This window comes from Protopterus annectens, chromosome 10.part0, assembly GCF_019279795.1.
Source record: "Protopterus annectens isolate FY-2018-M chromosome 10.part0, PAN1.0, whole genome shotgun sequence".
Taxonomy (NCBI): domain Eukaryota; kingdom Metazoa; phylum Chordata; order Ceratodontiformes; family Protopteridae; genus Protopterus; species Protopterus annectens.
Window position 1 is genome coordinate 961,290,375 of NC_056744.1, and position 17,146 is coordinate 961,307,520.

Consider the following 17,146-nt stretch of genomic DNA (forward strand, 5'->3'; position numbering starts at 1 on the left):
ATGTCATAGATCCTGTATTTTACACTAGGTCTGTGTTTATACGTCACAGAACCTGTAGCCCACAGTGAGTCAAGGCTTATATATCACAGAACTTGTGTTCTACATTGTGTCTATGTTTCTATGTCACAGAACCTGTGTTCTACATTGTGTCTATGTTTCTATGTCACAGAACCTGTGTTCTACATTGTGTTTATGTTTCTATGTCACAGAACCCGTGTTCTATATTGTGTCTATGTTTCTATGTCACAGAACCTGTGTCCCACACTGAATCTATGTTTACATATCAATGAGCACAAGCATCAGAACATAGCTGGTGTATTATGGCATAATAAAATCATGCAAATTAAATGACAAAAACCCCAACCAATCACAAAAGGAAATCAGATAGTTTCCTTTTGTGATCCGTCAATCAAAAACCTACTCCTAACTTCAGACATACTTTGTCTGAATAATGCTAGTATTATACAAAGTGCTTTTGGTAAGGTAAGGCACAGGGTTGAGTTTAGGACCATGGTCAGGGTTCGACTTAAGGTAGCACATGTTAGTAAGATTAGCACATATTAGAAAGGTTAGCTGACATTAACAAGGATGGGCAGGGAAGCTCCCCTCGCCATCTGTATTAGTATATGCTAATCCTAACCATATTCCTAACATAAAATCTAAACTGTACCATATTAAAAACACCTTTCTATAAGACTACCACTATACAAGACTTCCAAAACTCTTCACATACATCACCACCTTGCACATCAGTAAAGTTATCCACTCACCAAGCTGTTACTCTAACACTAACCAGCAAACACTCACACTCACTCTCTTACACCTAATGCCAAAATGTTTGGTATATCCAAATGTTTTGGCATTAAAATCCAATCCCACACTTTCTATAACCACAAGCACTTGATCTTACTTATTATGGCACATTCAACCCTTGACAAAGAGTGTTTTTTTGTGAATTTCTGAAGTACTTCACTCCATCAATAAACTGACTGTTCCACAGGGTGAAGTGCACCCTCAAAAGTAAACTGTTGGGGTTGAAGAGTGTTGATAAACTGAAATTTAACTGCATGATATTTTATGCTATGCACAAAACCAAGCAAAACTAGACTTTCCTTATGGAGCAATATGTTACCTCTCTGATCGTACACAGATTACATTCATTGTTACATTCCTACTGTCCAGCATGCTGTCAACATCTTCAAATCTAACCAGTTTCTAATGAAATCAACTAATCAAATTAGAAAAAAATGTATATAAATTAATAGATTTGCTGCTAATATCCAGAATAAAATACACCACTACATAGCCTTCAGTAAACTAGGCTGGCTAGAATTACAAAGACCCCTCATTTATTCGCACTGCAAAGTAGCTCACAGAATTCTACACAAACCTGAAATATATCCTACCATTAGTAAGCATCTAAGGAAGTCCATTCCAGTGACAGAACTGAGCTCTGAAAATCAGTATTTTCTTTTCACACACTGTATGCCATCTATCAAGCCCTCCACATATTAGCTAGCCCTCTCCTAAACAGTAATTGACAGCCATTTGTGGGAACCAGCATTCAGGCAACTATCAGGGGCTTTCTTTGTTTAGCTATGACATCCCCCTGCACATGAACATAGTATCCAAGGGGTGGAATACAGTGGGCCTTGGGTATGATGTTGACGTCTCAACTGTCCCTATTTTGGAGGAACATTCCTATTTTCAAGCCTGCTTTACCCATGCTCATTATGTGCCCTGTTTTTGGAGGTATGTCTCCATTTTCAAGCTTGAGTCACACACTCACATCATTTTCTGAATCCGCCTCATCACACATGATTTTTGAAGTTGACTAGTACACAGAAAAACAATGTACATGACCAACATACTATTGGCACCAATAGTTTAAAGACACAAATCTTACATCTCCCTTTTTTAGAAGCAAAAATAAATTGGTAGAGATTTTTCAGTACATTTCAGTAAAGTCTACAGCATTTACACAGTCTCTAATAATGAGCTTGTATTTTTTTCTATTATTTTGTCACTCTTTGGGTTTAAAATGTGCTTATGAGTAGTATCCTACATTCCTACTGGAAGCGAGAAGGGATGCGTGCTATTTGGTATTCAAACTGTATGCTAATTAGATGCCAGATTTTGGCTGGATGTGCATACTTTTTAAGAGACTATGTACCTGTTTAATGTTTATTTGTCTTTCGGCTTTTCCCGGTTAGGGTCGCCACAGTGGAACTCCAGTCTGCTAATGATTGGCAGTAGATTTTCACAAATGCCGAGGTGCCAGCTCGACGTTCAACCTTCAACGAAGGCACGCCCATTTGTGCATGTCTTTTGAATGCCCACCCAACCGCGGGGAGGACATGCAGACTCCACGACATGCAGACTCCACACAGAAGGCACTTCCCGCACTCCAGCTGAGAATCAAACGGAACCTCTTGCTGTGAGGCAACACCGCTACCGCTGGACTATGTACCTGTTTAATATGACTGTAAATTGAGTAGTATGCATTCACACCACCACATGCAATGTAATCATGGTCCTCAATCCTTGCAGACAGCATTTGGGTGTAATCCCCCAATCTCCTCCTTGAAATGTACCACAAAGAGTAGGTCCAGATGCACACATCCCAACCCTCTCCCCAGGAAATGCACACAGGCTTAAGTACTGTCAGTCCTCTCCTCCCTGGCAGTAGCTCTGACAACCAGCAAATCCACTAGCCAAGCTCATGTCACCTGTGCCAGCATCAGGACTTATCCCTCTGTGCCACAGGAGAAAGATGAAAAATCAGATTTTAATTCTTCCTACAAGAATCTGCCAGTGAGAAATCTGGCACACTTCACTCTATCTCTTTTAGCTAAACCATGGAATATAATCTCACAGAATTTAAATAAACATCAGACCTTAAGTAATATCAACACCAGTTGTAAATATTCCTAAATACCACAACTGTCTGTTCATGCTACTTACCAAGTGAACAAACTCTGCCCTTTTTATCTTTACGTCATACTCTCCAGTTCTTTTAAATTGAGTAACTGACTTAAAAGTTGCTACATTGCTTACACTCCCAAACAAATAAAACACATGGCTCCTTAGCTATCGTCTTCCTCACTGCTATTCTATCAAGTCTGCTCTGGTTGTATCATCATCCCCAAGATAACAACACACAAATCTCCTCTGATAAATTCTTCTTAACAATTCTGGCAAGCATTTTCTCTTTCTTTCCAACACTCACTAAGCCTCATTTACCAATACTTCTGTTATACATACTGATTTCATCCCTATATACCTTCCCTCACCTTGAAAAACCTTTTTAACATTTTGCACATGCTCTGTCTCTCTTTCTCTCTCTCTCTCTCTCTCTGTTTTCTGAACCAGCCCAGAAACTCACAACTCTTTTTTATTTTTATTTTTTTTATTACAGTGTAAATCAACATCAACTAACTGCACTAAAACAAACAAGAGCTAGCCTGTTATGGGAGCCACTTTCCACCAGAAATAAACATTTCTGCACTTAGCCTTAGCCTTCCCTGCACACACATGCTCGGTCACATTCAGTGGGTGTTCATACAACGGCCCTTCACGATGAGCACTCTATGTGCAACATAATCGATTGATCCTACCTTTCCTTATAGGCTGTAACCTCAGTGTGAGTCCCAGCCAATGGAACTCCAACCACAGACAGCATGAACAGACATGTACTGCCCATCCCCCCCCATTCCACACCCCACATGCACAGACATGCACTCCTCATCCCCCCACACCATACCACACATGCACAGACATGTACTCCCCATCTCCTCCCACATCACACCCCAAGAAGTGGCAAACAGGTTGAGCCATATTATTCCTCTTCCCTTTTGCACCAGCTTCAACAGGTGCCTGAACAGGCCCACTTCTAAATCTCAAGATCCCACAATCTTGACTTTCAAAATCCAAAAGCCATAATGTCGAGATTGTGGAATCTTGAAATTGTAAAAAAAAAAAAAAAAAAAGATTACAACATTTAAAAACATGTTTTTGCAGGGGGCAAGCCCTCCTGCATCCACCACATCACCTGAAACCTAAATATACTAATTCCAAGATTGCTGTACAGTGAAGAAAACGGTAATGTAGATTGCTATATAGTGCAGAATGGGAACATTACATGTGTTATAATCAGGGCTTTATCTCTGTAGGCCAATGGAGATGGTTATCTTCCTAATATGTTTTAGTTGATTCGTCAGTTTTTTTTCATCAGTATGGAAAAAGTAATACCGCCTGCATAGCAAATGTACTAAATTATAGTAGTAACTACCCCACACACACACAAACATACACACACTCATATACACACACACACACACACACACACACACACACACACACACTGCACATAGTTAAATACAGGTCAGAGTACAATGTCAACTATTTCATCTTGACATGGTATATTATATCTTTACCTATGAACTGCTTTATAACTATGAGCTACTTGTTCTGCTACATTGTATAGGCCAGAGTTAAGTGTCAACTTCTTTTCATTGTCAAATTTTAGATTTCGGGTACATCACGCTGGCTATTTGATCTATTTCTCCTAATGTGATATTTCAGAATGTTCAGCTCATCTCGTACTGGATCGCATACCTCTCAACCTCTTAGTGCAAGAAATCTGGACAAAGGCATAAATAAAAGTGGGACAAAGACCCAAAAATATGGACAATTTTTAAATATTGCTCTTACAAACGTAGAAAGTTGATAGAACAACAGGTTGTGCATTAGCATGAAGTTTCTGAAGGGTATGAAGTCTGAAATTCAAATGTCTGTCATTATTTTCTAACTTAAATCTTTAATGATTTGTCAATAATTTGTCAGTAAACCACAATTTTATGAAAATTGGACCAAAAATATAAGGCAAAAATCTGGACATTCTGCAAAAATCTGGTATGACTGGATGGTGATGTTGCATTCATTTGTATTTTGTGAAACCATATGCATTTTGTGTGAAGCTTTTCTCAGAAAAGAAAACTGCCCCAGATGTCTCAAGCTTGTGTAATGTAACACAAATTCAAACAAAAACACAAGAAAAAGTGAAGTCACTGAATCCTTTGCATGAACCTTTAATACCACAGGTTAAGCATTTTCAGCCAAAAACTTTGGCCTTCTTCAGAATGAACAATTCAATGAATACACCCCTCATATAAAACGGTTAGAAATCTTAACCAATCACATCTCAATTCCAATTAATAAATTACAAAAAACATTTACCTAAAACCATTCACTTAAAACATTCACATAAACAATTCAAGTAAAAAAAAAGAGGGGGGGCAACCACATAACAACATATTACTTAAAATGTTAACATAAAACATTTAAAATGCACATTCTATTTGCCTTTGTTGTAATATGTCTTACTTTTTGGGACTGCTTTGTAATTAACTCCATTGTTCAGACCTGGTGGCCTGCATGCATCCAACAATATCTGCCATTTAAATTCCCTATAATCAAGTTCCCCATCTCTGACTCCATTAAAATCCTGGGGAACATGATCAATAACCCCAAAGAAAAATTTAACTCCATTCTTGTCACCTGCACATGCAAGGGTGTGCTTGTAAAGGGCATTATCCAAGTTATTCTTTCTGAGAGCATAATAATGTTCATATATTCTATTTTTAATTGCCTGTTGGTCTTTCCAATATAGAAAGAAGAGCAGACCGAACATTTAGCCATGTATACCATGTAGGTGGATTTATAACTGAAGTTGCCAATATCCTTCCTTTCTCTTCTTTGGTTGCAAACTTCAAAATATGCCCCTTCTGAAAAGTATTTGCAAAAATTCCAACTTTTACACTTAAAAGTACCTCCACTTTTACTAACTCCCTTATGATGTCCACTTTCCAACATTTCCTTGAAATTCTTAGCTCTTTTGTTTACAAAAAGGGGTGCTTCTCCTACAACTGCCCTTAAGTCACTGTTAGATGCTAAAATTCTCCATTTACTGGATATAGTGTCCTTAATTTCTTTACTATCTATGGTGAGCATAAGCAACATACAAGTAACCCAATCTTGATCACCTTGTGTGTTACCTCTTGTGACCTCCTTGCTACAATTAATGTTCAGCATCTCATTGACTATTTCAGGGGGATACCCTCTGTTTTTAAACCTACAATGTAGCTCTTCCACTAAAGAATCTAACTTTGTTTCATCACTTGTGAGCCTATTTAATCTAACTAGCTGCCCTTTAATGATGTTATACTTGACATAAGTGGGATGCATACTAGAGTAATGCAGCAAACCATTACTAGCTACATATTTATAACTGATAACTGAGCCCAACACATCCTTCCCTTCTTCTTTCAAGACTTCTACATCTAGAAAACAAACTTTTGAAGTATTCCAACCACCAGTAAATCTTAAAAAAGAGGTGCTATTGTTCATATCTTCTACAAATTTTGAAAGTTCAGACTCTGTTCCCCTCCAAATAAAAAAGAGGTCATCAATAAAGCGATAATAAGCTATAATCTTTTCCCTGATGACAATCTTAGACATGTTGTTGGTCTTCCAGTACGCCATTACCAAATTGGCATAATGGGGAGCCATCCTTGCACCCAACGCCACACCCTTTGTTTGTAAAAAATACTTGTTGTCAAAAACAAAAAAAAATTGTATGAAAGAATATTGTCAATACATTCCAACATAAATTTACTTTCTTCCAAATCATACTCCCCACTGTGAATCAACATATAACCCACCCATTCTAAACCCACTTCATGAGGAATACAAGTGTATAATGATGCCATGTCCACTGTAACTAAAAATCCCGTTTCTACTTTAGTGCTTTTAATTTTTCTTAAAAAATCAAAAGAATCCCTAATAAAGTACTCTGTGTTCTGAACCAGCTTAAGCAAAGTCCTGTCAATAAATTTAGAACAAGGTTCAAACTTGGATGCCAAAAAGATGCCCTATCTTGGGTTTGTCAACTTGAAACAAATCAAACATAGTTTTATAAATAATACCTCCTGTGAATGCATCCTCAAACCATGAATCTATTCTTTTGTATGCCTTAAAAACATCTGCCTTTGATGCTGTTTTGTATGCAGATTCATCTGATAACAAAGTATAGATGCCCTTAATGTAATCTTCTGTATTCACTATTACCATAGAGCCCCCCTTGTCAGCATGCATGACTCTAATGGAACAATCATTGCTGATAGAGTTAAACATACTTTGTTCAAATGCAGTCATATTGAAGAACTTTCCTTTACTTTTTACTTAATAAATCTCTAATTTCCACCTCACATAAGTCTTCAAAAGCCTTGATTGTTGAATGCAAAGGTGGGTTGAAAAACACTGGGTACAATAAAATTCCCTTTAGGTTTTTCCTCTTGATTCCCCATAATGAACTTCAAATTAAGTTTACGTGTGTAAGCTTTCAAATCTATTATTGTGTCCACAATGTCCGCCCTTCTAGACGGCACAAATTTAAAACCTTTTTTTTAACAAATCATTTTCTGCCTCTGTGAACACTCTGGTAGACCAATTAGAAATCTTGAAAGTCATAGGCATGTACTGAATACCGGATGCCACTGTTACCTCTTGTCTCTGCGAAAAAGTGTGTAAACACTTACTTGGCTTGCAGGTTCTACTACCTGCTCTACAGATAAACTGCTGTGACTGCTCCAGTTCTGCCATGGTGGAATCTCTCTCCTCACTTCTACAGGACATCTGCTGAAAATACACTATGCCCAGTTGTATCCTGGTGAATAATTTTTATAGATTCATAGGTTCATAGGTTAGTACTAGGCTATCAGCCCTAGGGCCTATACAAGCCTAGCCATAACAATTCCCTGGCTATTTCTTCCCACAATATTTACTTCCCTGGACCCCTGTCTAGCAGAACGACTGATGTGATCCCCGGGGTAAATTTCCTATCTCGCATCCAATCGTCAATGTTCCTTTTGAAGAGGGCCAAAGAGGTGCTCTGCTTGACATGTATGGGCAGTCTGTTCCAGAGTCTGGGGAGTCTCTGTGTCAGGAACCTATCCCTTCAGCACATTTTGTTCATTGTGGTGACAAGGTTTAGATTCCTGGGCCATGAGGTTCAGAGGGATTGGGATTTTTTTAAGTGTAGCATGTCCAATAACTCTGGGTTTGACATGGCCTTGTATGTTAAGCAGAGATTGCCTCTGAGTAGATGATATGTGACAGAGTATAGCTGGAGTATTTTTAAACGGTCAGCATAGGGCATCTGCTTTAGGCCTGTGATTCTTTTAGTGAGGTATTTCAGTGGCCTTTTCAATTGTTGCAGATGTCTCGAGAGGTACATAAACGGGGCGTTGTATTCTATAATGGGTCTAATGAGGGATGAGTACAGTGGGACAATGACCTCCTGTTTTTTGGATGAAAAGCTCTTAGTGATGAGGTGTGCCACATAGAATGATTTCCTGATTGTTGTGGTGATGTAGTCATCGAAGGTGAGACCACTGCCCACCTGTGTTCCTAAGTCTATTATCACACTTTCGGTGTTTAGTGTACTGCCATCTATGTGTTGATTCACAGGTACATGTTTTTTTTCCCAAAGGGGATAACTATACATTTCTTGGCATTGAGCTTGAGCCCATGGCTCTGGCACCAAGCATCTGTACCTGTAAGGCCCTTTTGTAGAATATCCACATCATCTGGGGATTTGATATTGGCTCCCAGTTTGCAGTCATCTGCTAACTTTGTTAGCCAAAGTCCCTTAATGTTGGCCTGTACTTCAGAGAAGTAGATGCCAAGCAAGAGCGGTCCCAGGACTGAACCCTGAGGTACTCCACTTGTCACTTGTCTGGATCTGGATTTGGAGTCAGCTACTTTTACAGTGTGGATTCTGTCAGTAAGCCAGTTGGCAACCCATTGAGTGACATAGAGACTAATGCCCAGCTTAGTAAGTTTATCTATGATTCCAGAGTGGGGGATGGTGTCAAAGGCCTTGGCGAGGTCCAGATAGGCTGTGTGGATCACCTTACCCTTGTCCATAGCTCTGGGGACTGATTCAAAGAAGTCGAGTCAGGTTCAGGAGATAAGATTGGCCCTTCACAAACCCAAACTGGGTGGGGTCCAGTTTTTGAAGGTTGCCAATGTCATTGTTTATAAGTTCCATGATAATACGTTCCATGGCCTTGCAGATCAGGCTCGTCAGACTGATGGGGCGGTAGTTCCTAGGATCCAAGATGGATCCCCCCTTATGGAGTAGGATAACTGTAGCTGTGCACCACTCAGTGGGCATGAAGCCTGAGGTGAGGCTATGATTAAACATGACACTTAGGTGAGGAGCCAGTTCATTTTGTAGTTCATGTAATACACAGCCTGGGATGTTGTCTGGTCCCATGGATGCTGTATTCTTAGTTTTGAAGAGTGCGGTTTTTACCTGTGTGGCCATTATTACCGGAATTTGGCAATCTTTCGGTATTGAGATGGACCCTTCAGGGGGTGAGAGGGGGGTGAAGTTGGCACTGAATCAATCTGCCATGATATTGGCAATATCCTTGGGATCTGTATATTTAATGCCATTCTGTTGTAGCTCAGAGCAGATCTGAGTATTGCCATTTAGATTCTTGACATAGCTATAGAATGCCTTGTGGATGTCTTTGGAATCTTTGGCAATTTTATTTTCGTAACTAGCTTTGGAGGATTTTATGAAGGATTTCAGCTTCTTACTGAGGCTAGTAAGGGAGTTTTTTTGCATCTTGGGATTTTCCTCTTTTTTGCAAATTTCTTCCTTTTGGCTAGTGCCATACCTGCCTGGGCCACATGATCTGATAGCTCTTCCATGTCTCTTTTCATGTAGTCCAGGGAAATAAGTCTCAAGTCATTCACTCCAACATGGATAATGACAGAGTCATATTTGTACTTGCTGTGGAGTGACTTGAGTGCATGTGTTATGTGGCGGATCGTGGCACCTGACAGGCAGCTGACTGTCATTTTCTCCTTATTCAGCCTGGTGAGTGGGACATCAGTGTGCCTGACTATAGAGTCACCTATGAATAAAGTGTTGGGTATGTTGTCTTGCCTTAGGGGCTCTTGTTGGGTAGCACACTGGTGTTGTGAGCTCTGTGACACTTTGGTTGTGATTGGTGTTTGTTTGCATTTCAGCTTCAGAGGTCCTTGTTGCTTGGGCAGGTTACTGTTAAGGGCCTCCACATATGAGGGTTTATTGTTGCTATGTGAGGATGTTGGATGTGTGGGTTTATAAGGGCTATGTGTTGCTTGAGATGTAGTGCAGGTGTTAACCTTCTCCTCTTGACTGTCTAGCACAGTCTTGGGTGGAGAGAGCTTTGCTTCCAGTTTGGCTATGTAAGTGCATCTCTCACAGGTTGTAGTGTTGGGTGGTAGAGGAGAAGGTTGTCTGTCTACATGAGGCAATTGCTGCATTGCCCAAGTATGCCCAGATTCACCAGATGGACAGAAGAAATCACCGGAAGCTGACCCTTGGACATGCCTGACTCACAAGAGACAGATCTGTGGTCTCTTTTCAATTTTATTATGCAGTTAAAAGCAGAATACAATTAAAACACAAGGTAAAGAAAACAAATCACAGTATTCAAAATAGAAAAAGGCAATAAAGTATACAAAATACAACAAATAAAAAGCAAACTAACCTTTTCCTCACAGCAAAGTGTAGCGTCTGGATGAGCCTTTCTAGTAAAGCTCTGAAATGTTTTATTTTACCCCTTAAATATAATGGTTAGTTCCTAGCTCCACCCCCTCAGTTCACAGATGATTAACAGAGTCCACAGGTACCACCAAGGATTTTCATTGAAAACACAGCTTTAATGAAAATGAAGAAAAACAACATACACTCCAGGCATTAACGTCTCCTATCTACTACGTTTTCGTTTGCAAGTTACTTCATCAGATGTGGACAGACTTGTGAACCATTCCTTTTATACCCCCTATACTTGGTGAATTGAGTAAATTACCCAATAAAATGAAAATTTTAATTAGCAATTGATACAGAATGCAATAAATGCAATAAATATAAAGTGAATGTGTGCATATACAACCTTCTTTGAATGAGAAGTACATCTACCACCATTATAAAACATGATACCTAAGTACTTCTGTCTAAAAATTCATGTTTTATATTTAATCTTTCATAAATGAATATAAAATCATATAAAATCATATACTTTAAAACTTTTAAGACTTGTTTAAAACGATTGCATGAAAAGTATAGAAAATGGTCTTAAGGCTCCCTCTTGTTTCCATTCTATTAATAACACTCTGAACTCAACATAAAATTGTATTGTGAATTGGCATCAACATCTGTGTACAAATAATTATAATCATACTAAAATTATTTAAAACTATTTCCATCACAGAAATTTCTAAAATATTTTTGTATAAATACACATATAAATACATAATATAAAAATATTATGAAAGTTAAAAAGTTAAAAAGGCATGTACATATTGCAAGAACCTAACGAACATTTTCTTCTGTTTCAAACCATTATTACAATTTCGCCGCCCTTAATTTAAGCACAGGGTTGATTGAGATGTGGTCATTAAGTCTAGGAAATATTTGCTTGGAGGGTGATCTGACACCATAACTCTTTATATTCTATGGTTTCTTCCCATAGGCCACCCCTTCCATCCATTTTTACATGCTCAATGACAAAAAAACTTGTAATAAGCTTTGCTGCATTTTTGTTTATGCTTAAATAGGTTGTTAGTGTCTTTGTGAATCTGGATTTCATACATATGTTCGTATATTCTTTTTCGAAGTTTACGCTCTGTCTTGCCAATATAAAATGCTTGGCAAACCTGACATATACTTAAATAGACCAAGCCACTGGAATCACAGTTACTATATTCCTTACTCATAATAGTTATATTCCTACTTTCCAAAATATACTTTCCTTATTTATTATATGGATACATTGGGAGAAGTAGTCACACTTAAAAGTTCCCTTCCTTTTCTTTCTTGCACTATTCTGTCTCATTTCTTTCTCTAATAATTTTTTCAAACTCAATGAATTTCTAAAAACCACTTTTAATTCTTTCTTAGGTATTTTTTCAAGATCTGTACGGGGAACAAATCTATTCCACTCAGTGTTTAATACAGACCTGACCAAGCTGGAGCTTCCATTATACTCTATTACTAAGGCATTTCCATATGTATCCTGCTTAACTTGGTTCCCATTCTCTTGGTTGTCAAGGCTAGTACCCAAAATAGGCCTAAATTTATCCTGCCTTCTTTCACATACCTCTTTTTCTACCTGGTCTATCAACCAAGTTGGATATTCCCTAGCTGTAAAGAGCTGCCTTAGTAAACCCATTTTGTTGGAAAACTCCTCATTATTTGACATCATCCTGCTTGACCTTATGTATTGCCCTTTGACAATATTGTTCTTGTAATGAGTGGTGTGTGAACTATTATAGTGTAAATATGAGTTTGAATATATACTCTTCCTAAAAACCTTGGAATTGAATTCATTATTCTCCTTATATATCTTAACAGCCAGGTATTGTAGTTTCTCTTTTTTTTTCTCAAAAATCTCTTTACTGAATTATAAAATATAACATAACAACAAGCATAAAAACATTGTAAATATAATCATTTAGGAGTTATTTGAGGTTACACAACATATAGATGTACATTTCAACTCATGAATGTGAGAAAATAAAGAAAACAACAATATATACAATATGTACAAATGGTGACCAAGGTGCATATGATTAAATAAAGTATTAATCATATGAGAAAATGAAGTATGAAGGTAAATAAATCCTATTAGTGTACTAAGACAAGAAAGTAAATACTATTGATCATTATTGATAATATAGAGGACCTTCTCTATAGTTTTGTTATTTAAAGCCATTTTTTTGGGACTCTTCAACATAGTTTTTTGTGCAGAAATGTACGAGTAAGCCATTGTTCTAAAGGCATTCCAATTCAATTTAGTGCAATCAAGCCAGTTTTTGGAAATGTAAAGTTTTATGAGATATTGTAGTTTCTCTTGACTAATACCGTATGTAAATTCTAAAAAATCAGTGGTATTGTTTAAAAATGCAATACAATCATTAACAATTTCCACAGGCCCAGTCCATAAAATACATATATAATCTAAAATCGTTTATATAAAATCCAGTTATCACTGTATATGGAATTTAATACTGCTTTCTCTTATCACTTTGCTAATACTAGGTTTGCGTATGTGGGGGCACACGCTGCCCCCATTGCCACACCTTTTGTCTGGTGGAGCAATTCTCCTTTAAAATAAATAAAATTGTACTTCAAAACTAGGTCAATTAATTGCATAACAACAAAACAACAATTTTAGAAATTTTTATGATGGAAATAGTTTTAAATAACAATTTTAGTATGATTATAATTATTTGTACACAGATATTGATGCCAATTCACAATGCAATTTTATGTTCAGAGTTCAGTGTTATTAATAGAATGGACACTAGAGGGAGCTTTAAGACTATTTTCTATACTTTTCATGCAATAGTTTTAAACAAGTCTTAAAAGTTTTAAAGTATATGATTTTATATGATTTTGTATTAATTTATGAAGGATTCAATATAAAACATTAATTTTTAGACAGATATACTTAGGTAACATGTTTTTTAATGGTGGTAGATCTACTGTTCATTCAGAGAAGGTTGTATATACACACAGTCACTTTATATTTATTGCATGCTGTATTCATTGCTAATTAACATCTTCATTTTATTGGGTAATTAACTAAATTCACCAAGTATAGGGAGTATAAAATGAATGGTTCACAAGTCTGTCCACATCTGATGAAGTAACTTGCGAATGAAAACGTAGTAGATAGGAGACGTTAATGCCTGGAGTGTATGTGGATTTTGTTCATTTTCATTAAAGCTATGTTTTCAACGAAAACTGCAGATATTCGATCCTTGGTGGTACCTGTGGATTCTGTTTGAAGTGAACTGTAGTGCCTTGGTGAATATTTTACTTTATTCACAGATGATTAACCTTAACTGACTTGTTCTATCGTATGTGTGAGTTCTTAATTGATCTCTTCTGATTTCTGCCTGACTCACAAGAGACAGAGCTGTGGTCTCCTTTAAAGTTTTAATATGCAGATTAAGGCAGAATACAAGTAAAACGCAAGGTAAAGAAAACAAATCACAGTATTCATAACAGAAAAAGGCAATAAAGTAATACAAAATACAACAAATAAAAAGCAAACTAACCTTTCTCTCATAGCAAAGTGTAGCAGAGTCTGGGTGAGCCTTTCTAGTAAAGTTTCTAGTTTTTTTGTAAAAACAACAAGTATTCAAGCATCTGCAATGTTCTAATTTAGTGATACATTTGAAACCCGTACACACATAAGAGTTAATGGTTGTGCTGGGTCACCAAACAATACAGACATCTAATGTGTTCATCAACAAGAGGGATAGTCCTGCCACAAGCATATTTCATAAAGAAAAAAGAGGGCAAATTGAAGGAAAAGTTGCAGGCCTTGGCCTAGCACTGACTGAGTCGTCATCATCATCAACCTCCTTTTTTCCCATTTTCTACATGGGGTCGGAGTATCGTGTTAACTGTCACTATCTCTCTCGATTCAGTGCCACACTCCTGCCTTCTTTGACACTCATGCCTGACTGTCGCAGATCTTCTTTCACACAATCCAGCCACCGCTTTGCTGGATGTCCTCATTTCCTCTTCCCTTCTTCCTGTCCCTCCCAAATATTCTTCACTAGATTGTCTTCTGCTTCTCTGCATGTGTCCAAACCACCATAATCTGTTCTCTTTGATCTTTTCCGCAATTGGAGCTACTTTGGCTTCTGCACTTATGACCTTATTTCTTCATCTGTCCCACTGAGTGCATCCTACCACCCACCTCTAGCTTCTTCACCTGCTCAGCCTTCACTGACAAGGTTTCTGTACCATACAGTAGTACTGGTCACACCTCTGTCTTGTACACCTTACTTTTCAGCTTCTTTGGCACTCTTCTGTCATAGACTACACCTGACACTCTATGCCAGTTGGCTGCAGCCCCTCTGATTCTAGCTTTGACCTCTTCATTCAGATTTCCCTTCTCCTCAACCACCTCTCCCAGGTACGTGAAGCTATTTACCTGTTCCACTATTTTCCCTTCTATCTCAATTCTCAGCTTCTTCTGCTTTCCCTAGTTTGCTGCCATTACCACTGTCTTATCTGTACTCAGTTTCATCTCATGTGCCTTCAGTTTTGCATTTCATTGCTCTATACTTTGCTGGAATTCTTGCTTAGAGTCTGCCTGTAGTGCCACATCATCTGAATACAATAACTTTGTTGATCTGTCCCCTCCAACCTGTTTGCTAATGTAGTCCATCACCAGTATGAATAGCAGTGGGCTCAGAGCTAAACCCTGGTGTACACCCACTACCACCGGGAACCCCTCTGTGAGGCCAAACACTGTTCGTACTTGAATCATTGGGTCCTTGTACATAGCCTGCACTAATTCTACCGATGTTTCTGGGACTTTGAACCACCGCAGTGCACTGACTGAGTAAGGATATAAAATTAATTCATTCATTAAAAAAAACAAAAAAAAAGGAGAATAAAACTTGACACAAATAAGAAGTACATAAGAATGAAAGCATGTCCATTTTTTATTATTTTAGATGAAGGCAGCCCAAGATCATTTTCCAAAGGATACATGTCAAGTTGCTAAATGTAGTTTCAGTGAACACAAGAAAGCTGAAAGTAGTGCACTGAAACCACCTTCAGCAAACATTAAAAGAAATCTTTTTTGCAGGGAAGCAAACCCCCATCACCTACCCCTCTGGAATTATATATACTTACTCTAAGGTCACACAGTGGAGAAAAAGGCAATCTCCACCATTGGCAAAATTAGTTCCGGTAAAGTGCTTTTGATTTTTTTGCGTTGACTAAAACTAATTTTGTTGACTTGACATGCACCCCTTCCAAATGACTGACAAGCTTTCACATGCTAAGTAAGAGCTGGAGAGAGACAGACACAAATGAATACATGGTTCCTTATGGAAGCCAAGATCTGTGTCATAATTCCTAGTGGCTACTGACAATGGGCCTATTCTTATCAGATTTTGTGATGCACTTACAGTCCGTTGATTTGATTTTGTCCCCATATTCATACAATTTAAAACATCTCAGCTTAATGAAACAATGCACTTCATCCAAGTTTCTAGCTCTTTCCTACAAAAATAAAACTCCAATAACATATATGTTCTGTTTTTACAGCTATTCAAATGCTGTGTTTTCTCATATATCAAGTTGAGTCCAGGCCAGTCCAATGCACAGCTCAGTACAATGCAATGTCCCTCAGCACACTATTCATCACTGAAGTCAATTGGAACTGGTTTAGGTCCATTTATAACATTTGTTTCTTTTATTTGTACAAAGATGTTCTGCTGATTTGAGACTGAAAGGCCTCCATATGGAGAACTCATTTTATCCTTTTCACTGGCACCCATACTATATAACAAAACCTGAGAGACTTTCACTCCTGCTAGCTTCTATTATTCTCTTTTTGTGAACTAAAATGTTTACAATGAAGAGGATCCCTTTATCTATAACACTGGAGTGCCCAATAGCCTGTCTCGGTGACACAGAGGTCTGGAGTCCTTACTGCAACTCAGGCAACCAGGGCTTGAATTAAAGTCCCAAAACTGGAGGAGCCAGCAGGGAGAGACAGAAATGAAGGTGTGTGGCCCACTTGCTTCTCTTGAGAGGAGAGGAGAAATGCAGGTGCTTGGTGAGCATATGTTAAGTACATTTTCTCTGTGCTTGAGGAAGAGGCTGGGGCTTCTTGCTGGCAAATGTCCCTTGCAGAAGAGAGGAATATCCAGTGCGGTCAGCCCATTGCATATCTCCTTTCTGCTCTGCAAACTGAATGTCTGTGGGGGGTGAAATATTAGAGCAAAAGGAAAAAAAATGTAAAACCACCCCTTGTGGCTGTCTAAATGATGGCACCCTCCCATTGACCCTTTCCTTGGTGATGGAGAACAAATGAACTGATTGGCCCAGAAAGGTCAATGACTGGCAAACAGAGTGGGCAAAGAGAGCCCAATATGCAGTTATCCAATTTCCATTATGGTAATCTTGACAAAAGGAGATAAAAGGATGTTGCATACCTCATCTCATCTACCTACAGTACAGAACACCTTCTTTTTAATCCTGTTTTTA

General features: G+C 38.1%; 1 protein-coding gene across 1 annotated transcript in view; it reads right to left on the minus strand.

Moving 5' to 3' along the window:
• Nucleotides 1-17,146, minus strand: part of LOC122813417 (protein transport protein Sec16B-like) — a 1,253,021-nt gene that overhangs the window by 1,094,472 nt on the left and 141,403 nt on the right. The gene's annotated exons all lie outside the window — the stretch shown is intronic.